This window comes from Mus pahari, chromosome 4 (genome assembly GCF_900095145.1).
Source record: "Mus pahari chromosome 4, PAHARI_EIJ_v1.1, whole genome shotgun sequence".
NCBI classification, from domain to species: domain Eukaryota; kingdom Metazoa; phylum Chordata; class Mammalia; order Rodentia; family Muridae; genus Mus; species Mus pahari.
This window is the reverse complement of record NC_034593.1, coordinates 21,251,601-21,278,964: the sequence shown is the minus strand read 5'-3', so window position 1 is coordinate 21,278,964 and position 27,364 is coordinate 21,251,601. Positions and strand designations below refer to the sequence as shown.

At 40.6% G+C, this 27,364-nt stretch overlaps 1 protein-coding gene across 5 annotated transcripts in view; it reads left to right on the top strand.

Moving 5' to 3' along the window:
• The first annotated feature begins 253 nt into the window (after positions 1-253).
• Nlgn1 (neuroligin 1) overlaps positions 254-27,364 on the top strand; it is an 867,654-nt gene continuing 840,543 nt past the window's right edge. For 3 of the 5 annotated variants that reach the window (XM_029537346.1, XM_021195935.2, XM_029537339.1), the window contains exon 1: positions 1,437-2,339. The gene's annotated coding sequence lies outside the window, so the exon portion shown is untranslated. Of the gene's footprint in view, positions 595-1,436; positions 2,340-27,364 lie in introns of those variants that run through there. The other 2 variants (XM_029537337.1, XM_029537342.1) reach the window with 2 other exon arrangements.

The window sequence follows — 27,364 nt, the reverse complement described above, 5'->3', positions numbered from 1 at the left end:
GACCCATCGGCAGCTACCGCTCCGCCTAGGATTTTCCGTGGCGATTGCTCATTTGACTGATCCGTGGTCCCCACAAAAATCTCATCTTCTCCGTTTCTACTCTCCTTTAGGCGTCTCCAGTTTCAAGTGTGTGTTTAGGGATAATTTCATATTTTTATTTTTATTTTTTCTTCCTCTTCCTCCAAAGCTTCTCAGGAATTAATTCTGCATATTGAAGCAGGTGCCTTCTGGCACGAAATCCTTGGATACATTTGCTCTGCCAAGTTTTGCTGCTCCAGCCCCCTCCCTCCTCCAGGGGCTTCTGCGGTGCTCTTCTTTTGGATTTACATGCAAAGATGTTTATATATCAGTCGGATAGCTTATGATACATATACGTGCGTTGCAAAGCCTGGTTTTCATCTTCTTCTCAACACAGCGAAATGTTCCGGAGCTGATGAACACAGAGACCATTATTCACATTCTTTTGAGCCTGGTTTTGAACAAGGGGAGGGAGAGTGAAGAATTGTTTAACGTTCGGCCATCATTAGGCTGCAAACTAGGCACCAAGAAGTATTTCTGGTTGCAGATCAGGTACAACCTGGGCTTAGAGAGAAGGTAAGGGGGCCTCTTGAGTCCACTAGGCACGGTGGCGGCGGTGGCGACGTTTACCTCAGTCCCCAGTCCCGGGGACTGCTGATAACTTCTCGCTGGCTTCTCCCTGCCCTTTCCTTTTCCACCAACCCTACCCCATCCCTGTTCTCTGCCTTGCTCCACCTTTTTCCATATCCCCAGGGCCCAGGAGGAGGTCTTGGTGCTGGGGAGGGTGACTGTGTTAAAGGTGTGATACTTGGTTACACATTACAGTTTAAGTGTGTCTTGTATTCCTCTACTTGATTGAGTTTCCCAGTACCCACCTCTGTCTTTTAGCGGTTTAAAATGCATTTTGCCCTTTATACAACAACAGTAACAACAACAACCACCAAAACAAAATGCCATGTCGATCAGATCAATGTTTTAAACACATCTTGGTGTCAAGTCTCCACTATCTTCTGGTGAAAATAAAAATAATAAAAATTAATAAACTTTCATGAACTGGGTGGTTTCTTCAATCTTAGGTTTCATAGAATCTCCTAAATGCAGATAAACAGCAAGGAGGACAGTGGGCTTTCAGCTCCTGCAAATTCCAGTTGTGTCACAGTGAGGGCAAATCCCTAGAGTTGAGAGAGAGGGAGCTAAGTCTAGCATAAGAAGACCTACAGGGCCAGAGAGTTTTTTAAAACCCACCTTTTACACTGCATCCAGTCCTAGATTAACTCCTGCTCTGGGGATGCGTTAACCGAACCGACCTTTTGATGGAGAAGTGGGCTCTTCTCTCTGTTCCTGGTCTTCAGCCAGCCTCCTTCCTCCCCCTCTGCCTGTCTGGCCCTGGCACTTTGCAAATCGCCGGTTTTGCGCACCCTCGCGGTGGGCGTTCTCCACGTTGCATCCTGCCCCCTCGGTCCTTCTTCCAGCGCGGTGGCCGAGCACATGCATCTTTCTCGGGGGCTCGCTCGCGCACGCCCTCTCCCGCACCCCGCGACTCCCCACCTGCCCCGGCTCGCCTTAGCCTCTCTTCTTCGGGTGCATCCCTGATCCTGGCATCCCTTCATCCCGGCCTGCTAGGGTTCGGAGCGTCGGGACGCGGCTGTGGCGGCGGTGCCGAGCTGGTGTGGGAAGCCAAGGCAGGAAAGGCGAACCCGAGTGGGTAGTGAGAGGCCAGCCGAGTCCGTGGGAGCCAGGGAAGCCGAGAAGAGCGAGACAGTGAGTGTGCGCTGCGCGTTGCCCCGGTCGGGGCGGACTCGTGCGGAGGCTCCGAGTCTTCGGAGCGGCTCCCCAGCCTCTGCAGTGAGCCTGCCTGGGTGCGCCCTGGGACCCCGGCACCCAGATCCCGGAGGTCGGCGGAGAGGTACCCGAGAAAGGCAGTGATTCTGAGAGTCCGCGGAGGGGAGACGTGGAGGCTGAGCGGATGGAGGAACAATGCCGCCTCCAGAAGCAAAGCCTTTCTTGAGCCTTGGCTGGAGTGTGGAGTCTGCTCTCTGCTCTGCTCTCTCCAGGCCTTGAGGCTACTTCTGGGCTTGGTTCCGCCTCTTAGTTTGACAGGAATTAGAAAGTTGCTCTTCTTCTCTACAAGGTTTCCTTCGAAGTGGCTTTCCGATCTGCGTGCTGGTTCAAGTCAAGATGTCACTTTCTGGATCCCCCGCGAGGAGCGACTAATAGATTATGCATTGTTGGGCAATAAACTCTCCCAGGAAGCGAGGGTAGTCCACCCAAAGGTTTAAAGGGTTCACCACTGACTCCTGCCAGCCTCAGCACAATGCCTTGTGAGTAGAAATAATATTAAAGCAACCTGCAGTAAATTTTAAATTATTTAGGATGAGGTTTTTGAACGAGGAATAATTTATTCCAGAGGAAGCAGTTAGGCTGTTATTGGAATGAGGGAAATATGTCCCATATTTGATTCATTTGTGATTATTCTAATGAGCTCTGGCCTGTACCACTGTTTTCTCTTTCTCTCTCTCTTTTTTCCTTCCATTTCTAGGGCCTTGGTGGTAGACATAGGGCTGGAGAAATGTGAATTTAGATAGTTAACCCTCTCTCATTCACAGTGTGTTTTAATAGAGGGTTGACATCCCAATTTCCCTCTTTATATACTAAAACTACTGTAGACTATTTTGCTTAAGTAACTGGAAGTTTCATGCTATATTTGACATTAGAGTGTCTTGATACATTTCTCAAAATTAATTATACTTAGACTATTAATAGGATCGTAATTTTTTAAAAAAAATGGCATTTAGAGGAGGTGTGTGTTTATGTGTGTGTGTGTGTGTGTGTGTGTGTGTGTGTGTGCTTGAGTGCAACATCTATAAAATTTCTGAGCGTTGTCAGATATTACAACCTATAGAGAGTGCCAGTTTTCTTTGGAAATGAGTTGAGCAGCAAAGACCATGTGTGTATTTAGAATATCTAATGCAAAATGCAAAACCCCATTAAGTTTACTGTGCCCTTGGCAGAGAATGGATCTCAGTCTCTTTGCACTGCCTACTGATGGAGTGATTCACAGAGAATGTGGAAGTTAATCATTGCTCAGGCCTTCTGATGACTCGGAGTGATTAAAAGGAGTAACTGTTTTCTGTAAGCCTGCTCGTCTACATGTAGTCGCTACAGTCTTTCTAGCTAAAGGAGGAATGGTGATCTGTCAGAAGGAAGCTACACCAGAGATCCTAGGGTTTGGAGTAAGAAGAGCCTCTTTGGGGACTTCCCCCTCACCTCTACCCTCAGAATTCCTGTCTGTCAAATTTAATTTTTTCCTATGGTTTTATTTTGTGAAAATTTCCATTTTTATTTAGTGATAACATATTGCCATATAAAAAATGCTTGGATTGTTTGCAGTTGGAACAAGGTTACACAGGAAGATAGGCCCAGGATATTCTCTGCTTGTTTCTGGTGGGGGAAGGGTTGCCTGGAAGTCTTGTTGACTCTGGGCAGGGTCAGATGACTTCCCTGAAAGACACAGTGCCATCTCTTCCAACCCTAGTTTCTCAGATTTGACTCCACATTTAGCATTTTTAAGCAGTTATTCTGGGATAAGTCCTGCTCTTATGTCAACTTGCCTTAACTTATTACTTTAGCTTTTCAAAAATAAAATTAAACCTTAGGATTATTATGTAGCTAAAATTATACAACACAGGTTCAAATATTAAGATCTGCTATTTAAATTTTTATCTTTGATTCTATTGACATATTATGTGTCAATAGTTTTTATCTATCTATCTATCTATCTATCTATCTATCTATCTATCTATCTATCTATCTCATGTAACTGGCATACCTTTCTCTGAATTTCCAAGTGTTAAATAAATTTTTAACATTTTTAGAAAAGCTTAGTCATGGATGTCTCTAGAAGGTCCTGCCCCCACTAAAGAGTTACTTCATAAATTACCTATGTGAAGGTAGTTTTTGTAAAGCAAAGCACAGCTGGAATTAACAGTAAGACCAGAAATGTCAACAGATTAACAGTAGAATCCAATGTATTTTGTCATGCTCGGTCTTCCTTATGTGACATTTGATGACCACTTTCAGTCTACTAAATAATGATCTCTTAGTTATGTTTCAATCACTTATAAGGAGAGTCACCAGACTTGCACTTTCTAAGGCTTAAGACCAGTCTTGAGGACATTAACATTGCCCAATGGTTGGGGCAGCCTACCTGCCAACATCCAAATTTCATGAGAATCAACACTTCACAAACTTTCTATGGGAACTTCCTTTGTCTGCTGCTACTCCAAAATTTACCCTTTGGCCCCGTCACATGACTCTTATTGTGTGCTTGTGTTAACTCATCTTAGTAGATCCAACTCCCTATATACCCACTGCCCAGCATTTTAGCTCCCTATGGCTGTCTTTCTTTTCACTCCTTTTCCTCCTTCACTCTTCCTCTGATAGGCTACTGATTCCACAAGCATTCATTTTTCGCATTCCATTATTTGGTGTCTTTATTGGATGGTGAATTGCTGGAGGTCAGATCAGAATCCATACCTGATTTATCATTGCATTTAGAATTCTTATCCCCATGCCAGAACATGAAGTAGACTACACATGAATAACACATATTCTTCACAACTGGATTTCACCATGAAGTAATTAATAGTCTAGAAGTGGATTAGGAAAATAAGGTTTATTTAATGTCATATAATGAGAAGACAGACAACTGATAAAACATTGAAGCAAACAACTAAGATTCTCCTATCATCTTTGTACTCATGATCAGAAGGTTGAATCCATGCTTACCATCTCACTTATGATTTCTGGTCCATCAAAAAGTGAGGGTGGCAAAGATAGGGCAACACTTTATATCAGAACTCCCCAACTTGACATTGCTGTTTGTTATTTGGTGCTGGTTAATTTTTGTCTTTTCTGTGGGAAAGATTCTGTACATTGAGAATGTTTAGCAGTATGCATGGCCTTTACTCTACCCACCTGTCCTGTACCCAAGAAGTATCTCCAGACAGTGACAAGAATCTCTGTGTGAAAAAAGTGACCATAGTTGGGAGTATTGCTCTGGAGTGGGAAGGGAGGATCTGTTTCCTCCTTGCTCTTTCACTTTGTGTGTCAGTGCTAGTGAGGGCCTGTTCTGAAGTAACAGATGAGCCTTTATGAGCCTGGAATAAAGAAGGAAGATGGAGAGGAGAAGCACAGAGATGGATGGGACCACACACACCTGCTTTGTGGGCAGTGTGTGCAATGTGATTTTTTTCCCCATGAACTTGCATTTTCATATACATTAGACTCTTGATGTTGGTATAAAAATATTTGGGTGAGTTTTGATATCCTGAACAATATCAGAATCTTTGAGGAGGGAATGGACATGAGGTTGAAAACTGGTACTGCTTGCTGCAATGATAGAATAAATTAATACATATAAGTCATCTGAATAGTTCAGGAAGGTGGAAAAGTCAAGGGCATATGGTTTTCACATGATAAATGTTGATGAATTAACCATGACAATTGTTAGAAAATAAGGGGACAGACCAGAGAAGCTTTATCTTCTTAACCCTTTCCTCCTCAGACATTGCCCTAGTCTATGAAGTAAAGCAATAAAGTTTACTGTTTACACTTACAAAGGAGGAAGTGGTCAATTATGTTAAGAAGGTTAAAGGAAATAAAAATGTACATCTTGGGTTTAGTATTGCTTTCTAGTGCTTACATTTTACAAATTATCACATGTTGGTGGTAATACTGAGTAAATTAATAGATCTCTGGACAGACATGTTAGCATGAACAGAAATGAAATTTAACAGCCATGCTTCTTAATTGTTTATCTAATTATGGCAATAAAGGCTAACTTAGAAGTAATAAACCTTCCATACAAAGACGTATCAGGATTGCTATGGATGGCTAATCCACTTGTCCAATATTTTCTTTTTTTCATTTAAAAATGTTCTCTGTAAGTTTATTGGAAGCTAATTGTGTTCAGCTTTGTTCAATGTAGAGATGTAAAGTATGGTGATTCTTAGGTAGCTTGAAGTTGTGAGTTACCAAGTATCCAAGTGAAGAACTAGAGATGTAGTTCAATGGTAGAGTACTTGGTATGCCTAACGTGATGGTGATGAGTCTTTAAGTTCAACTACAAGTGCTCAAGAAAACAAAGAAATAGAGTAGCAGGAAGGGCCCAGTGAATGCCTTTACAAATAAAATTGTTACTTGGTCAGTGTGCTGAGTGAGGGTTGGCTGACTTAACAATTTTATGATAGGAGTTTAATCTTGTCAGTTGACTGCACCTCCTGGGACCAGTGTGGCTATTGCAGAAGCAGTCAAACCTCTTTATACAATCACACATCAACAGGAAGGAACAGGCTTTCTGTTGTGGAGCTTCCTAATGTTACTAAGGAACGTTTTCCCAGGCACTGTCAGCTGAATTCCCTTACTGCCAATGAGGAAAAACTAAAGAATGCCCCACTCCTACCTTATAACTTATGCAAGGTAGGACTTTGCATTCTCATAAAGACTCAGTCTTGGGGGGTGCAGGAGGTTCTGTTTTTTTCCTGTGGCAGTGAGGTAATCCCCTCAAATCAGAGCTATGTTAGCTGAGAGGAGGTGGGGCAGGAGCTGGCAAACAGGCTCCTGAGAAGGGCTTTCTGCAGCTCTCCTGACCACCTTCTCCAGTCGCTCAGGAATCTGAATGCTTACATTAACACCACATACACAAAATGTAATCAAACCATCTTTGGATCTATGGCAGTATGTTAAGCTCATGTCAAAGTTCAAGCTTCTAAAATAGAGTGCATGCCATTTTCTTGTGATGTTGCACAGGTTTTCATGTTTGTTTGTTTTTAATACATCTTGGAGAATTGAAAAATGTATTTTGGATGGGAGAATGGCGAACACCATGTTACAGTACATTGCACACGTAAACCGGACATTTTACTTCTCTGGCATAGCTATATCAGGTCATTAAATCAATGCAAGTCTTCCTTGCCAAAGAGGCCATGTGTCCTCTTCAGTGTTCCTTACCAACCTGATTTAGAAGTAGTCTGAGAAATGACTGATTCTTTGGCCAGTTGCTCTTTTAAAGAATGGATTTATTTTGGTTCTCTCCAAATGAAAAATCTAGATTTTTTTTTTGATGTTTATGTAGAACATCCTTGGGCTCAATCATTTCAAGTTTACTGAACATATTCAATACTAGTTTAGGGAAATTTTTATATATCCACAGACTTTTGAAAAATTTAGGAAATAATTTTTCCAAAGCACCAAATGTCTGGATAATTTCATGGAGATTGTTAACATGATATCTAGATAATTTCATGGAGATTACAATGTATTGTGCTCATACGCACTCTGTTATCCTCTTGTGTTTCTTTCCCACACTCATTAGCCTCTCATTTTCATGCCTTTTTTTATACCGTGAGTGGGTTCTACTAGGGCCTTACATATAAGCATGAGTGTATTGTTTGCTGGAGCAGGGGTGAGTTACAGAGGTTTTACCTCTAAAGGAAATGCCTTGCACTCTTCAGGCAACTATGATCTACTTTTAGACCATGTACCCATGGGCTTCTCTCAAACATCATCTTTCCCTTTAGAAACATGAAAAAATGTTATTTTTCCTTCTAACCTCATTTCAAGAAAACTGAGAGAAAGCCCGTGCTTCCCTGGAATCGGTGTTCCCAGCCAACCCACTTCACTCTGTTTTATTATTAAAACTAAAATTCTGAGCTTTAACGTAGCTTCAAGACTTTAATGTTTGGAGAAATTTTTGTTGGCTATTTTCAATTGTTTGGGGAAAGGAGAAATAATGTAGCAAATGTAAGTATATGGATGTGAGTATCACCAAGTATCACTCATTGTTTTTTCCACCCTGGATGTATATGTGTTTGGAAATTATTTAAAGTTATATGCAATAGCTGCTAAGTTTAGAATATGAGAGGCAAGAGAAGGAGAGAGTTACCAATGGCATTTGAGCTATTTTAAGAGGAATATATGTTATATTTATAGACAGATGGGAAACCAAGGTGGAATATATGCAAGTACAAATAAATAAACTGAGTTTATATCTTGCTCTATATCACACACACACACACACACACACACACACACACACACACACACACACACATACTTTAACAGTTTGTTTTCTAGATTGGGAACATCAGTAGCCTCATTCCTATCCAGTAATTTTCACCAAATCTACAATGTGCAAGAACCATGAGTGACAAGAATGTTGGAGTTGGGATTACTCTCAGTTCTAAAGTGAATTTTGTTATGGATGTTGGCTGTCTCCTCAGTTTACCTTCAGTGTGTTACAACATTTTTCAGTGCATGCCATAACTCTGGTGCAAATGTTCTATTTCTGGGCTCCATGCCTAGAGCAGTTTCCACCAGAGCCGTCACCTCTGAACTGAGCCCCCTGCCTCCCAGGGAACTGGTTATGAATCAAATGTAAGATGATAATTAGTCACTCCATCTGTGTTTAGGATTGGGAACAGATGCTTTCCCCTCTGCTTTAATGGAAAGTGTGTTTGAAAGTAGCAGCATTGTGAAATAGAGTTTTAAACAGAGCCACATGTTAGTGGACACTCTTGTATACTGCATGCCAGAGGACTGGAGTATGCTTTCCAAGCATCTACCTGGTCTTTTCTCATCTCAACCTGTGTAATTGCTCCCAAACCAATAAAGTCACAGTAAGATAATTATGATTAATTGCATGAGCCTAAGGTATGGCCAGTTTCTGCAGTTTCTCCTATGTCATACAATATTTAATGCTATTTGATAGAGCAAATTTCACTAAAACTAATGAATCCATTATAGGATATGTTTTTCTAAATACCATAGAAAGGAGAAATTACCTAGTTTAATAATTCTATAATGCTTTTCTCCCACTTAAAATTTTAATACTGTATTTCTCTAAAATTGTAAAGTTTTATTTCTCTAAAGAGAAATTTAAACTCATATATATATATATATACATATGAGTTTAAATATATAAGTATATTTAAATATATTTGTATATCAATCTTGTATATGTGAAAGGCAAACTACTGTTTAAAACACCTATTAGACTATGGACTCAGAAGGCTTGATTCTATTTGGAAGTTCACTCTTTGAAGTCATTTTGACTCAGACATCAGTTTCATATTTACTCCATCCAATGGGGTCTGTGTTTGCAATCCACCATTTCTTAAAGAAGGCTATGTGCTTGTCCCAGGATTTCATTCCAGTCACGTGATACATTCTAAAAGAGCTGATGCTGATGATTTGTTGATCTTATTAAAGTAGGACTGTGGCACAGGGCCCCCTATGGAGGAGCTAGAGAAAGTGTCCAAGGAGCTGAAGGGGCTGCAACCCTGTAGGTGGAACAACAATATGAACTAACCAGTACATCCTGAGCTCGTGTCTCTAGCTGCATATGTAGCAGAAGATGGCCTAATCGGCCATCATGGGAAGAGAGGCCCCTTGGTCTTGCAAACTTTATATGACCCAGCACAGGGGAAACCAAGAAGTGGCAGTGGGTGGGTAGGGGAGCAGGGGCAGGGGGAGGGTATGGGGAACTTTCCGGATAGCATAGCATTTGAAATGTAAATAAAGAAAATAAAAAAAGAAAGAAACACACACACACACACACACACACACACACACACACACACACAAAAGTAGGACTGTGGGTGCTTTTCAGAATGCAACTAGGACTCATGTCATGGCTGAATTGAACTAAAATGTTGGGATTGGTGGTGATCTGGTCATGTGAGAAGGGTTGTCCACAGTTTTGACATATGCAATATAGGGCAGCTAGAACCACTCTGTTACATAACTTACTCTGAGCATAAATAACTAAATGGTGCATCCTGGCTTCAAACACACCGAAGGGTGTAAAAAAAGACCAGTAGCCAATGAAGGAGAGAAACTTTACTGCTTCACATAGCTTCATTTCTAAAACATGACAATGCAATTCTGATAATTACACAAGTTTTTCTATTAATCTCCAAACATTTAGTTAAGGGATTATAACTAATCTCATAGGAAGTACGATTAGAATGTAATTCATCTCTTATACTCACTCCTCATTGCAAGATACTGAAAATGGAGCAAGTTTCCCTCTAGTGAGCAAAAGAAAAGTAAATAAGAAACTAGACCCAGAGGCAGGAGAGCCATATGTGGAAAGTGGACCCCAATAACAGCTATATAATATTCTCTTAGTGTACCTGAGCATTGCTGGAAGTGATTGAAATGCCTACGGATGGATCTTAGTTCCTATGTGTTTTATGTGTATTTGTATGGGAGTGAGTGCCACTCCCAAGAATACAGAAGGGGACCATGAGAGGGAAACTAATAGAAGTAGGGTGGATCATAGAGTGCATGTGGTCTATGGAAAAGAGGGAACACTGGGGACTCAAGGGTGTATGTGGTGATGAGGGAGGGGAGGTGGGGAGAGAAGGAAGAGGAAGGGGTAACCCGAATCTAATATTCATAAAATCGCCAACCTTAAACAACCCTGCTTTTTAAAACCAAGCATATACAAAATGTAGTTAATTAAAATAAATAATTTTTTCTGGCTCTAAAAGTCATTTCTTTGGAACAGTGAAATAAACAAAGCCTATTTATAACAAAATGTATTATATTCAAAACTTGTATCTTATATACATATAATAGTAGAGAGATGTTGCTTTAAACAGATACAGTTAAGATATGTAATATGTACTGTGTAACTTTAGTGTTTATTACTTACTATACTTTTAAAATTGACAACTCTTTTTAGGTCTACACACATATATATCGTTTTCTTTCTCTCCCTTTTCTTTATCGGGGATTGAACCCACGGCCTTGTGCCTGCTAGGCAGGTGCTCTGCCACTGATCTACAGCCCCAGTATTGCTTTGGTTTTTTTTTTTTTTTTTAAAAAAAAACAACTCTAAGCTAATGCAGAAAGTTCCATAGAGAAGAGTCAAAATGTAGATATATCTCTCTTCAGACGTTCCAAATTAGAAAGATCAGTGAATAATTTAAAGCCAAATCTAGGATGCAAAGGTGGGCAGAGGCGAGAAGAAAATTCATTTTCCATCAAGAACAAAGAAAAGTTACAAAGAAATTAACTATCACTATATATAAATGTTCTGCTTTAAAGGGAGTAATCAGTGAAAGGGAGCAGGGGAAAATTGGCAGGTAAAAAATGAAATTTCCCTTTTTAAAATTTTATCATCGCTCAACCACATTGCAATGCTTTTTCAAATGTGAGTAAAAACGAGAGGGGGCTTCGGTTCTATCAGTCAGAGGCTCCTATTTGTGGACGTATCTTGACAGTTCTTACTGTGCAATCCCACAGACAACCATGTTTCTTCTCTGTATTATATTTGAAAATTGCCACTGCTCTTAAGAGGTCCAAAGGCTGGGCACTTGCTTTCTGATGAATAACAAGCTCTCTAGGCAGGAGCCACTCTCCTCCTCCCGGGGCCTCAGTGACAACAGGGGAAGTACTGACCTGTCATTTGTCTTGCAGAGAAAGTGAGTTCATTTGCAGGACATGAAGAAGATTCTTTTTCCTCTTTTCCTGGACCAGGTATTCCTATAGCACCCTTTAGTACAATCAAAATACTAGGGAGCATAAGGAATAGACTTAATATGGCTGAAAATAAGATTTCACTGAATTATTAGTTATACACTCTTAAACCTCTTCTTTGAGTTTATAATCTCAGACACTAAATACGGTCTTAAGATTGAACTCAAATAGCAAATCACACACACACACACACACACACACACACATATATATATATATATATATATATATATATATATATATATATATATATATATATCTGAGAAGACAAATCACAATTTTGGCTTCAGAGAGTCTGTAAATCATTGTAATAATAAGTAATTATTTTCTAAAATTGTAAATTTCCAACAGCTTTTTTTTTTAAGCTAAAAGGCTAAAAGAGTTTATTTTATTTTATTTTTTAATTTATCCACTTTACAATCTGATTGCTGCACCCTTCAGGTCCTACCTTCACTTGGTCCCTCCCCCTCATCTTCCCTCTCCTCTTCCTTTCCCACAAGGCAGCCCAGTCAGGTGAACTTATTCCACAAACAACAGCTTTAGGGATAGCTCCTGCTCCAGTTCTTGGGGGACCCACATGAAAACATATGTGTGGTGGCAGGAAGGGGACAGGTCCAACTTGTCTATGCTCTTTGGTTGGTGGTTCAGTCTCTGAGAGACCCCAAGAGTCCAGAGTAGTTGACATTGTTGGTCTCCCTGTGGCGTCCTATTCCCTTTGGGGTCCTCAATTCTTCCCCCAACTTTCCCATAAGAGTCGTCAAGCTTCATGCAGTGCTTGGCTGTGGGTCTCTATCCCTGTTTCAGTCAGCTGATGGATGAAGCCTCTCAGAGGACAGTTATGCTAGGCTCCTGTCTGCAAGCATAGCAGAGTACCATTAATAGTGTCAGGGATTGATGGTTTCCCAAGGTATGGGTCTCCCATTAGGCAGGTTATTGGTTGGCCACCACCTCAGTCTCTGCTCCATTCCCTGCCTCTGCATTTGTTGTAGATAGAATACATTTTGGCTCAAAAAACTTTGTGGGTGGGTTGATGTCCCTATCAGTCCAATGGGGTTCCTGTCTGGTTACAAGAGGTGGCCCAAGAGTGTCAATTTTTAAAGGGAACTTTCTTAGTTTACATGTTGCAAAATTGAAGCCCAGAGAAAAATAACTCAGCTAGTTTGTATAGCAGTGGAGTTGAACTTAATGATATTGATTTGTATATAATTACTTCCCACACCTATTTTGCAGGTAAGAGACACCAGCACCAAATATTTTACATTTTTAATTGCTATAACGCATACAATTAGTTGTGTTGGCAATAATTTTCAGAACTGAAAAACGGGAGTTAGGAGTTACGCTTTTAGGAAGGTCTAGGAAAGATGTTACTTAAAGGAGATTGGATATACAGAAATAGTAAATGGGGATGGAGAGGGTGGGATGTGTCAGGGACAACTTCAGAGTCTACTTGGAGTCCCATTCTGGGGAGAAGGGACCTCGGCTGAGGTATTGTCTGCATTGGTAATCTGTGTCTATGTCTGTGAAATAGTCCAACCCACGGTGGTACTATCCCGAGGCAGGTGGACTGGGATAACCTAAGAAAGGTAGCCACACAGGATCTTGGGAAGCAAGACAGAAAGTCACCTTCCTTCATAGGCTCTGCTTCATCTCTTGCTTCCAGGTCCTTGCCTTGAGTTCCTACCTTGGCTTCCCTTGATGCATAGCCAACCTGTAAGCTAAATAGAGCCTGTCTTCTATAAGCCAGTGGTTGACAGTGCTTTCTCACAGCAACAGAAAGCAAACTCACTTACATACAATTCCTCACACTACAGTTTGGCCTGGGTTTGCCTGCCGCTTATTCTGCCCCGAGCAATCATGAGAGAAACCCTGCATCCAAGTACGCTGCCAAACCGAATCCTTCAGTTCATCCTCTCCTATCTTCTGATTGCAAGATGTTTATAAGCAAAATGTTCTATGTTCTATTTGCTTAAAAAAAGAGAGAGGCTTTGTTGGGTGAAAATTTGCCTTTTAGTGCCCAATGATGATATTTGCCATTTCTTTAGAAAATGTAATCCTTGCAAAGATCTATGAAACACAATATCAAGTGAGAGACATACCTCTGTTCCTACCCAATTGCACACAAAATCAGCATGTCCCTCTTGATTCTGTATTAATCCACTCTGTGAAGACAGTGGCTCAGTCTGGGGGCAGGTACTCAGAATAACCTGTACCTGGGGGTCAGGAAGGGACTCAGTCAGAAGACTGTGAGCATGGGCAGAATTTGTCATGAATGTAATTTGTTATAATACCACCAGTCAGAGATACTCAAGTAGTTCAGGTATTGATTTTCAAATGTTCTTGCCTGGTCTTGTCTCCTCTAAAACGTCAAGGATCCTGTGGAGCATCATAGAGCACTGTGACTGGTGGGCGTGGTCTCTGTCGTCCACATCAGAGAAAGGGAAAAGTGTAAGCAGGAGGGTCACTGGAAGCGTAGGGGAGGTGGAGGGAGAGAGGGAGTCTTTAAGATAGCAACACATCCCTTCTTTCCCCTGCTGCTCCAAAGCTTCTAAGCAGTAACACGCCTGTGTCTTCATAAACGTAAATCCGTCCAGCTATTTACCTGATTTAATTGAAAGTTCCAGGTGACCACTCACATGTAAAAGGGGCGACATGCACTTAGGAAAATTATTCCTATTCTCATAGATGAGAAAGGAGCAGGATGTTTGGAAACGTGCAGGTCACATGGGAAGAAATAAAGCCTTATTTATCTTTGGTTTTTATACTTTGTGCATTTTTTCATGGGCATGATTTCTTACTCCTGCTCCCTTGCTTCCCAGTCCCTGTAGCTGGTGAAGGACCTCTGACATGTGGCATTATTCTCTGCCTAGATCTAGAATCCTAATTCAGGATACTTCATTGCATCCTTGGACTATTGGGAAAGCCTCAGCACAAGCCTCGACAGCAGACAGTGCAGCAGAAGAAAGTTTCCACCAACATTTCCTTTCCCCAGGCTCTAGATAATTTAAGAAGCATAGAACAGGTAGATGCTTGATTGGGAAGGTGAGCTTCAACAGAGGCCGTTTGCAGGGATATCTAGCCATGCTTTCCAGAAGAATCGCTTCACAAACCTAGACAGGGTCCAAAGCAGAATCCCAGGGGAGGACTGGCGATGGAGGAATCAGGGCATGAGAAATAAGACTGAAAAAATGAGCAAGGCTGAGAGAAAACAAGTTCGCTCTGCTGCTCTGTGTAACTCTGTAGGCGGCACTGCTGTCCAGTGGGGAATAAAACGCAGGAGTCTATGTAGTGCTCAACTTTCTTGACTCTACATTTTCTACCTGTGAAATATAATCAATAACGCCAACCCCACAGGGCTGCTGTGGAACTAAATGAAATTGTGAGTTGTAGCACCTCTCTTAGCATGTAAACTTATTCACAAGTGTTCACGTTGGCATGATTGCCATCTTCATGTGTAAGCGAATCATATTCTGCTCACATATCAATAGCCATTATGTTGCTCAGGCTGGTCTTGAACTCCTGGGTTCAAGAGCCTCTTGTCCTAAGTTTATAATCTGCTCTCTAGGAACCAGGTTAGATATGATGGACAAAGTGGACTGGCAAAAGCAAAAAGGAGAGCAGAGTGCGATGTTATCTGAAATTGCTGCTGCTGCTTCACTTCATCTCCCTCCTCTTCCTCTTTTTTCTCCCCCTTCCCTCCTCCTCTTCTTCCTCTGCCTCCTCCTTCTCTTTCTCTTTTTCTTCCTTCCCCTTTCCTCCTCTTCCTCTTGTTCTTTTCCTTTTGCTCAGAACTCTCAGGAATCTAGTGCTTTGCCTACACTGTTTTGCCTAGTGCATGGGAAGATACGGCTGTTGTTATTTCACGTATGCCTAGAAACAGAGATGAAGCATTTAGAAATGGTGAAATTGGCAGCTTTAAAAAAAAATGAGAACTCTGTGAGCATTAAAATGTGAAAATATTTGAGCCATTGACTTGCTAGGTGCCTTTGTAAAGATCTTTAAATTAAGTCACATCATTTTCTATACATGCATGAATCTCTTAATTATAAATCAACTTTTATTACAAATAAAGCACGTCCCTTCAATGTTTAATCATGCATTGAAAAAAATAAGCTTTTTCTGACTTTTTTTTTTTTTTTTTGCATTTCAATTCTGATTTTCAAACTGGCATTCTCTGTACCAAAAAAAAAAAAATTGCATTAAGCTAATGTTTATGCTTGCACATAATCCCACACTTTCAAGGCAACACTTAAAATATTCAGAAGAGCTTCACAAGAGGGAGTAGTTTAATTCTGCTGTTGACTCACAGCCATTGTTCTTCACAGTTACAGCTCCACTGGCAAAGGCCACATATGGTCACTTGTTTTCTCAGTGTAGTGAGTGATGATGCATTAACATTCTGGCTGGTGCAGGGGCAGTGCTGTGCTTTAGAGAGGTGGCTAGGGGAGATGAGCTGTCTCTTGGTCGGAAAGGAGAGGAGATCAGCACTGGAGAGTCCGAAGGCTGCTTTAGCCTAATTACTGTGGCATGAGGCTGTGACAACTGACCAAGGCATCTGATCATTCCTTTATGCTCCTTAAGCTGCTTTAAGTAGGGCTTACCTATAAGGGGTAGTCACAAGAGACAGCTGTTTATTCCAGCCATGGGAGGAGACATGGTCAGCGCCTTCCACCAGTGACATTTGTAGAGCCCACTCCGGAGCCTTCTGTTTTGTGAAACAGATGTTTTATGAGCCCCACATTTGCGCTGAACTCTTGCTACATAGTCCACGGGTCAACTGGGCTAGTGACTGATGGCTGCATTGAGGTCCATTAGAAGAACTTAAGTACTTTTGTGGGGCATTAGTGATTACTGTAACAAGGAGGTGGAGCTTGGCAGGGTTTAGGGTTTAGTAAAGATAGCTACTTTTAAAACTTAAAAGTAATTTGGTTTACATGAACTACAAAACAGCTCAGAGGAGAGCTCATCTGTCCCCCAAGTTAAAAAAAATTTTGAATAGACGTCAACCCTCATTTTTTTTTCTATGTGGAGCTGTATCTCCAGAGATGCTCCTAGTGATACAGGCTTAGAGAGAATCTCCTTACTGTCCCCTGATACTCTGGTTTTGATGGTTGTGGATAAATATATTAATTGTAGAGGCAGCAGCAGAGGGAGCCACTTACATATCTTTGTCTCAGGCCTCTGCCAAGTTGACAGCAAGGATCAAAATGCTGAAATGATTATTGTTTCTGAGAAAGAAGGGCATACAAATAGATATGTAAAATCTAATTGCTACAGTTTTAACTTCTGGACCAAGGGCTATCACTCCATGTTGCCCAGTGGTAATATTTGTGATGGTAACTGCCTGGCTGTAATCCAGAAGGTAAGTGATACTTCAAAATGTAAGATTGCAGTTGGAGCAAGAGGTATTGTCCCTTTGCAGAACACTCTCAGCAACTTTGTGTTTTTAAAAACCATTGCCAATTTTGACATTTTTGTAATGTAAATGATGAGACTAAAAATAAAGATGGAGAGTAAAACTCTTTAGCTGTGCATGTCAGTACTTGAGTGTCCTGCAAATATACATCCACATAAGCACATAAGAATGCATTTTGCCACCCATACATATATGTACACATGTTTACATTGGTGAAATTATTATACACTAATATAACCAAAATCTCTGTAAAAAGAACAGATTAAGTTGGCTTCAAATTCTACACCATGGGGAAAAAAATCAGTTCATGGAGCATGGAGAATGAAATAGAAAAATTTTCTGGGCATTATGATTAATTTCAGCAATTGGGAAGCTTTGGCTGGAGGTCTGGAAGTTAGGGGACACCCTGGGCTACATACAGAGTCTGTCTCAAAAACAAACAAGCCAATCAAAGAAGGCACGCATCTTCACTAGCATACAGTAACAATGAAATGTTTACAGAGCTAAACAACAAGGCCACTCTGGTGATTCCAAGTGTCTTTCTCAGGATAGAAGTCCTTAGCTTTTCTCACCATTTCACACCCAGAATACAAAGACATAAAGTAAACAGAATTATCATAGGTTTTCTCTGAGCAAAAGATACATTCCTAATACTCGCCATTTCCCCACTTATAACAACACCAGCTGAACGTACAATCCCAGGGCACAAGGATTCTGCTGTCTCTTCACATGGCATGTGTTGACTTGTTTATGTGATGCTTGCACTGCATAATACGAAGAACTTTTGTATGTCTCTTTACATGCTGTGGATTTTAGGCAAATATGGGGCTATTTGTGGCTTGTGGTGAAGAAGGAATGAGCAAACATGACTTGCTTTTCAATCTCTTACAAGAGTCATTATCTTCCTGCAAATGTACCCCTCACCCAATGCTCACATGTAATCTATATTTGAGGAAGTAGATGGAAAAGTTACTGGAGATTAAAATGTAACTTTGTTCCAATGCCTTGATATCTTTGAAATGTTAAATCTGTAAGAAATCTCAGGCCACTGACTTTTGTTGTAGCTTATATTGTATATTCATCTGCCCCTCTCCATTTCTACCCTTACATCCATTCATCCATCTATTTTCATTCTTTGGTCCATCCACTGTCAATTTTTATCCCAATTGTAAAAATCAGACTTATTCTGCATAAGGGGAAATAACTAAGGAATAGACCCAGAGGAATTTTCTACCTTTTAGGAACCTAGGGGAACATTAATGACAACCTCTGAAAACATTGGGCCGTAGATGTCTTGAAAGGTTTTGACTGGAGGGAGGAAATTGAGTAGGGAGTCCTTACCACAGAGAAATTGGATAAGCTTCCTTCTTCATAAACAGACAATTTCCAAAGCCCCTTCTCCATGGGAAGTGAATTGATACAAAAAAGGTATCTTTGAATGGTAATATACTCTCTGGTTCTGGTTTTTGGTTTTGTGTGTGTGTGTGTGTGTGTGTGAGTGTGTGTTTTGGAGTCTTTTAAGGTACATCTCATTTAATTTATTTTGGACACATAGTTCTTTTTCATTATTTGAGATTTCATACAGTGTATTTTGATCTATCCGCCTCTCCCACAACTCTTCCCAGCTTCACCTCCTATTTCAGTCCCACCCAGCTTGATGTCCTTATTTTGTAAATGGCCCATCTAGTCTAATTAGTAGTAGATGTCAATTTATGAATGTTTGGGCATTCCTTGGAGTGCGCTTTACTATGTGGGACCATAGTCAATACTTAATGAATGCTGACTCTCCTCCCCTGGCAGCTGTCACCTACCAATAGTGCTTTAGCAATGGACAGGGCGTCATGACTTATGCTGAAATTTAATCTGGCTGGAGTTTACACAAATCTTGTATATGCTGTTACAACTATTGTGAGTTCATACGTGAAAGTGCTGCATCTAGAAACAGTGTTTTATTGTAGCCATCTACAACCTCTGGTTTGACAATATTTTGCCCTCCTGAAATGAACACTGCAATTTTAGATCAAGAAAGTTGTTAAGAGATGTCCCAGTTAGGATTAAGTACTCCGCGGTCTCTTATTCTTTGTACCTTGACCAATTGTGAGTCTCTGTGTTAATCATCATCTACTGAAGAAAGAAACATCTCAGGTGATGTTTGAGAGAAGCACTAATTTATAGGTATCTGATGTCATTAGGAGTCAGTTTAATACTATACCTTTTTTAAAAATTAGATATTTTATTTATTTACATTTCAAATGTTAATCACTTTCCTGGTTTCCCCTCTGGAAACTCCCTTTCCCATCCCTACTCGCCCTGCTTCTATGTGGGTGCTACCCCACCCACCCACCCACTCCTGCCTCCCTGCCCTAGCATTCCCCTACAATGGAGCATCAAGCTTTCACAGGACCAAAGGCTTCTTCTCCCACTGATGTCCAACAATGCCATCCTGTTCTACATATGAGGCTGGAATCATGGGCTGCTCCATGTGTACTCCTTGGTTGGTGGTATAGTCCCTAGGAGCTCTGGGGGTGGGGTGGGAGGGTTGGTTGGCTGATATTGTTGTTCCTCCTATGGGGTTGTAAACCCCTTCAGCTCCTTCAGTCCTTTCGCTAACTCCTCCATTAGGAGTCTTGTTTCCCAGTCCAATGGTTGGCTGTGAGCCTTTGTATTTGTCAGGCTCAGGCAGAGATTCTCAGGAGACAGCTATTTCAGGCTCCTGTCAGCAAGTACTTGTTGGCATCTGCAATAGTATCTGGCTTTGATGTCTGTATATGGGATGGATCCCCACGTGGGTCAGTCTCTGGATGGCCTTTCTTTCAGTCACTGCTCCACACTTTGTCTCCGTATTTCCTCCTGGGAGTATTTTGTTCCCCTTCTAAGAAGGACCGAAGCATCCATACTTTGGTCTCCCTTCTTCTTGATCTTCATGTGGTCTGTGAATTATATGTTGTGTATTCTGAGCTTTTGGCCTAATATCCACTTATCAGTGAGTGCATACAATGTGTTCTTTTGTTACTAGGTTATCTCACTCAGGATGATATTTTCTAGTTCCATCCATTTGCCTAAGAATTTCATGAAGTCATTGTTTTTTGTTTTTTGTTTTGTTTTGTTTTGTTTTGTTTTGTTTTGTTTTTTTTTTGGTTTTTCGAGACAGGGTTTCTCTGTATAGCCCTGGCTGTCCTGGAACTCACTTGGTAGACCAGGCTGGCCTCGAACTCAGAAATCCGCCTGCCTCTGCCTCCCAAGTGCTGGGATTAAAGGCCTGCGCCACCAGGCCCGGCTTAGAAGTCATTGTTTTTAATAACTGAGTAGTACTTCATTGTGTAAATGTATCATGTTTTCTGTATCCAGTCCTCTGTTGAAGCACATCTGGGTTCTTCCCAGCTTCTGCCTATTATAAATAAGGCTGCTATGAACATAGTAGAGCATGTGTCCTTTTTATATGTTGGAGAGTCTTTTGGGTATATGTCCTGGAGTGGTATAGCTGTGTCTTCAGGTAATACTATGTCCAATTTTCTGAGGATTCACCAGACTGATTTCCAGAGTGGTTGTACCCACCACCACTGGTGGTGGTTGTCTTCCACCAAATATGGAAGAGTGTTCCTCTTTCTCTACCTACTTGACAGTTTCTTCTGTCATGTGAGATTTTGATCTTAGCTATTCTGACTGGTGTGAGGTGGAATCTCAGGGTTGTTTTGATTTGCATTTTCCTGATGACTAAGGATGTTGAACATTTCTTTAGGTGTGTCTCAGATATTCCATATTCATCAGTTGAGAATTAGTTGTTAGTTTTGTACCCCCTTTTTAAATAGGGTTATTGGTTCTCTGGAGTCTAACTTCTTGAGTTCTTTGTATATATTGGATATTAGCCCTTTGTCTGATGTAGGATTGGTAAAGATCTTTTCCCAATCTGCTGATAGCCATTTTGTCCTATTGACAGTGTCCTTTGACTTACAGAAGCTTTGCAATTTTATGAAGTCTCATTTGTCCATTCTTAGTCTTAGAACATAAGTCATTTGTGTCCTGTTCATGAAAATTTCCCCTGTGCCCATGTGTTCAAGGTTCTTCCCCACTTTCTCTGTATTACTTTCAGTGTATCTGGTTTTATGTGGAGGTCCTTGATACATTTGGAATTGTGCTTTGTACAAGGAGATAAGAATAGATCGATTTGCATTCTTCTCCATGCTGTCAGTGAACTAGCACCATTAGCTGAAAATGCTGTCTTTTTTCCACTGCGTGTTTTTAGCTCCTTTGACAAAGATTAAGTGATGATAGGTGTGTGGGTGCATTTCTGGGTCTTTAATTCTATTCCATTGATCTACCAGACTGTCTCTGTACCAATACCATGCAGTTTTTATCATGATTGCTCTGTTATATAGCTTGGGGTCAGGGATGGTGATTCCCCAAGAAGTTGTTTTATTGTGAATAGTTTTCGCTATCTTGGGTTTTCTTTTATTCCAAATTAATTTGCAAATTGTTCTCTTTTAAGAAAGTAAATTTAGTATATTGTCTCTTAGGGCCCATGGCCCATCTTAACACACACTTTTGTCCCTAATATCAATTCTAGGTGTGGGTTTTATCTAGTGTACTGGGCCTTCAATACAATCAAAGGGGTTGGTTACTTACTCCCATGGTCTCCTTGCCACTACTGCACCTGTGTGCATTTATTACCAGGCAGGGGAGTGTTGTAGCTGAGTGAGACTGACGATTAATTTTCTCCACTTCATAGAGCACTTTCCAGCTCTATGAAAACTAACCAGTCAGGGTGGAATTTTCAGGTCAGTACCAACTTAATCTCTGTGTTCTACAAATCAAATACGTGTTGTTGAAGTTCTGGAAGATAACCAAGAGCAACAACAAAACAAACAACAAACAAAACAAACCTGTAATATTTAAGGGTCCATGGGAATCCAACTGCTCATGAACTCCAAAAAGAAAAAAAAAATGTAGCTCATTCTTGTCACTGGGCTTTTTGCTAGCCTATGCTCTGTAGCATGGCAATTGTTGCCCTGTCTTATGGTGGATACATTAAATTCTTTTTAAAAATGTATATGTTTATGTTTTAAGAAGCTATTGCAGTAGTAGTTTTTTATGTGACTTTTTCAAAAGGCCTATATTTTTATTACTCCTTGTATTTCTACCCTTACTCTTCCCTCCCACCCTATTTCCTGTTTAATACATCTTGTTTCATTATTTCTCTTCCCTCACCTTTTATCATTGCAAACTTTCTTTTCTTCCTTGAAAGAAGGGCAAGTGTAGCCCCTTACAATTTTCTTGATTATTTCGGTGTGTGTGTGTGTGTGTGTGTGTGTGTGTGTGTGTGTGTTATACATTAAAAAAAACACATCTAAAGACCCTAGGCTTACATCCTCATATAAGCAAACATGCAACATTTGCATTTCTAGTTGTGGGTTCCCTCATTTAGAATCTGATAAAGGAGAATGTAAGGAATATGATTGAACTTAGAGGCACAGGAAAGGACTTTCAGAACAGGAGCCTCACAGTGCCGGCATTAAAGTCATCACCTGACATACAGGACCTCACAAGCAAAATTCATTCACACAGCAAAGAAGATTATAATTCAAATGGAAAGGCAGTGTGCAGAATAGGAAAAAAATCTTCATGAGCCACACCCCCACACACATACCAAAACCAAAAGCAAATCTAAACAAAAACTCTAAAAGTCAACAAACAGCGTTGTTAAAAACGGGGCATGGAACTAATCAGATGTCTCAGAAGTTGAAGTGCAAATCATTGAGAAATATTTTTGTAGCTATTCAACATCCTTAGCAATTAGAGAAATGTAAATTAAGATGACTTTGATATTTCATTCTACCCTAGTTGGAATGTCTAGATCTGCAAGCAAATAATGACCACTGCTGGTGTTCTGTTAGGAGAGAGTAACTCACTCACCTCCATGTGAGCACAGACTGGTGTAGACACTGTGGAAATCAGTGAAGAATTTCATCAAAAAGCTAGAAATAGATTTGCCACTCTAAGGCATATACCCAAAAGGTTCTGCAGCCTAATACAGAGATACTTGATCACCTACGTTCATGGGTGCTTTAGTCACAGGAGTCAGGACATGAAAACAGCCCAGACCATCAATGGATAAGCCAATAATATATCTACACAATGGGATATTACTCAAACGTTAGAAAATGTAGTGCAGAGTAAGATAAAAGGAGCTAGAAGCCATCATTCCAAATGGGGTAACCATGCCCTCCTTTCTTTTTGAGATGAACAGGAGACAAACACAGAGTGGGAACTTGGAGAGGAAGATGGTAAGGGTGAGACATACAATGGCCACGCTTAACTTGCTTTGCAGCCCTGTCTACAACCTCTTGGTTGCTCATGCAAAAGGGGTACTGTGGGAGAGAAAGCACATATTACATATTTGCATTTCTTCTAGCATCTGAAGAGTGGCAGCAGAGAACCCATGCCTCTGTGCTGGAGTGACTAGACAGCCATATTTGAGCTGTCCTAGAAAGGGGACAGTCCTCAGGGACCAACACCACAAGTGAACTGCAGGGATCAGTAGTGCTTTCTTATAGACCCACCCGAAACTCTCTCCACATTTGTCTAGCCGGGGGTACATGAAGGCTTCATGGTACCACCCACTCTTTTACCTTAGATAGCAAGCAAACAAGCAAATGCAGCAAAAATCCGGAACTCCTCTGCATGCTTTGTAACTCCTGATTATACTGATCTCCTCTCTTTGTTTCCCCTTCATATTTAGCACTAAATGTCTTGTAAATAAAATGAACTGCACACTGATTTAATTTGGAAGAAAAATCTCACCTTGAAGTCAGATTTGAGGAACAGCAACCTCAGAACTGAAGAGAGTGCGTTAGAAGGCTCCACGGGGGCATCCTATCTAAAGAGACAAATGATAGCAAGAATGATGATCTGACTTGAGAAGCATCAGTTACCCCCTGCCATCTCATTAGATCCAAACAGCAGCTCCCATCTAGCAGGGAAGTATAAATTTCCCTATTCTGCCCTTGACAAAAGACGGTTTTGCTGAGAACATATGCCGCTGAGTTACTGTAATTATGTAGATGAATGTTACATCACACAGGGTAGTTGGAGGTTCGGAGATGTCCTCCATCCTGCAAGACGAAGGGAAACCTGACTCCAATACATCTGAACCAGAATTCCCAACAAAACCAGGGGGACCACCAAGAGGACACCGGAGGAAAGCAGAAACCTTGGCTTTTCTTTTCATGCATGTCAAACGAAGAATACATGAAGAACTAAAAACCACGTTGGTTTTGCAAACTAGTCATAGCTAAAGGGTGACTTCAAATGCTTGGATTTAACATTCCCCCCAAATAATTCCAATAACCCCTGGTAGGTGGCTTAATTCCGGGCATTAAAGCAATGCTTTCAGCAAAAGTCTCCCTTTTCAAATAATTTAAATCTAATGAGCTGTCAGGGGAAAGAGGGAAGGATTATCTAAGGTAACTGACAGGCATTGTGTTCCTCTCTTGTCATCAATTTTTAATTCCTCAACAAGTAGTTTAGCAGTAGGAAGACAAGTATTGATGTTTTTGAGAAAAATTTGGAAGGGAAAGAGTAGGAGGTAAGGGATAGTCTGCTGGACACTTTGCTATGAGTTGATAAAGATAAATTTCAACTTTGCCAAGGATCAGTGATTACTGGAGACACTGGGGATTTAATCCATGGCTAAGCACACACACACACACACACACACACACACACACACACACACACAAACACACACACACACATGCACGCTTTGCAAGTGTCCTGCCAGCTGAGTTACACTGAAGCTGTTATCTTACAAAATCCTGTAGGAATACAGGCCACTGCTGAGTATAGCAGAACAACAGCCAGAAGATGGAGGAGCCACATGGACTGTGTGGCCAGTGTGTGACTTCCCAATCTTCTATGATGTTTATTTGCCTCTAGAGGCCTCAATTTCCTTATTTAAAAGGGGAGGTAAGGACAATTTTACCTTGGGTATCTCAGGCAATGAAGTAAAATGTTTTCACTGAGTTAGGTGCAGAGCCCAACATGAAAAGGGAGTGTGGAGATAAAATAGACAGGAACTCTTGCCAGGTGTGATTATTGAGTTAACACTAGTGAGTTTACTTAAAACCCACGAACTGCGCACACATGCCCAGCACATGTTTCTGCATATACTGTCAGTTCATCTGAGTATGGTCTTTGAAATTTCAAAGGACTGAAATCTGTGTGCTTTACCATTGTTTATTCAGTTTTTCACTTGAGAAAAGGTAATGACATAATTTGCATATGTATTAGGATAAATAAATTTTTACCTCTTATATTCATCTATCATGTGCCATCTGTCATCAATCTATGATCTATTTATCATCTATCTATAATCTATCTGTGTGTCTGTTTATCATCTATCTATCTATCTATCTATCTATCTATCTATCTATCTATCTATCTATCTATTTATCATCTTTTCATTTAGTTTTATGAATGTCTACAGCCTTTCATAATCATCTTTCTAATGTCACATAGTTGCCAGGAGGATATCAACTGGAATCCTGATCACACTTTTCCCCATTCCTTTTCCTTAACCATGTTTAATATCAGGGACAATAGCATCCATAAGTCACAAATGGTGACAAAGGATGGCAATGGTGGTTTTTTTGTTTTGTTTTTCTTTTGCTTAATTGTGTGTTTAAGTTTTTCCTTTTCTTCTCTCTCCTATTGTTGTTTTTTCTTTAGTAAAACATACTATATTAATCTCATTTCTTCTTTATTTTTTATCACTAACAGAGATAATGTTTATCAAGAATAATTATTATATTACTTATATTTTGAATACCTAATATTTACTACCTCTTATTCAGGTTTTTCTTATAAGTTTTTACACAGTGGCATTCTTGTAAACAAATTCTTCAAAGCATAATGGATACAATAGTTAGTGCCTTCACCCTTATTGGTCCTCCTGAGCTCTGGCCTCTGCCACTCCTTCCTGAAGTGAGATCTGGAGCAATAACAATAGCCTCCCTTACCCTTTGCATCATTGAAGTTCAGTGACATAACACAGGTACTTAAATAGCTCTGAAGCTTGGGATACAACAGGTTCAGTTCCTAGAATCCACAAAATCATATCAACAAAGATGTCTGCTATTGTACAAAAAATAAAGTTTTGAGATCTATTGACACAAGAATGAGGCACTATTGCTCGCCCTCTTCCTGTTTTCCCATCCCACCAGTCATCTGTCTGATGCTGCAAGCATCCTGTATCTCTCTTTCTCCATGTCTTCCCTAACACTGGGTGCTTTACTGCTCCCAGCACATTCCCTGCCTTGCCCTATAACAAGGCTTCCCCTTCTAATAGCACTCTAAGCTATTACAACCCATCTCCAGTCTCATCTGAAATTTATGAGAGAGAGGATTTGTGGCATTTACACAGGTGTTTCCCGTATCAAGTGAATCAAATACTGGGCCCTACTTGGATGTCTTCCTTCTCTTGCTCAAGTAAGATATTCAAACAAAATAAATAAATAAATAAATAAATAAATAAACCCAATGACCCAGCTCTGAAAACTGTCCAGTTGGCCTAGAGCAACTAGGAAGAGGTGCTTTCTGTGTTGTGTGAATGCACTTTAGAATCAGGTAGAAATGAGCCTGAATGCAGTTGGTTTGAGACATTTCATTGTCTTAGATAATATGTTAGCTAATTTGGACATTAGTTTTTGCTTCTGGCACTTACATTAGTAGGTTCTCAATTCACTGAGATAGAATAGACTTGAGAAAATACACTTTTGTTGTTTTTCTTTCAACTTTTTCTTAGACAGATACTGACTTGCTTTCTCACAGAATCGGTGTCAACCTCCCAGCAGTCCTAATATGTGAACATTTTGAAGTGGCTCAGTCTTTTATTCTTGCAGCTCACATTTTGTCACTAGATCTCACAATTTTAATTCCTCTGCAACAGCAGATGGAGAGGGGATATTTTTTGTGTTGTATGGAAACATCACTTATCAATTAAAAACCCCATAGCCTATAGAAAAGGGTGGAAGAGAAGACGGGACACATGAGAATAAGAAAATTCTGGGGCAGAGCTCTAATCTAAGCTGCAATAAACCGGGTCTTCCCCAAATTCTTTTATGTCACACTCTTTATCACAGTAAACAGCAAAAGAAAATAATTTTCTCAGGGATCCCGGTTTGATTCCCAGCACCCACATCTGGTGGATCAGAATTGCCTTTAACTATACCCCATGGGATCTGATGCCTTCATCTAGTTCCTTGTCACACCTGCACTCATGTGTCTAGCATGCTGACATAGTACTACCGGAGGATCCTGCTATACCTCTTCTGGGCATATACCCAGAAGATCTTCCAACTGGTAATAAGGACACTTGCTCCACTATGTTCA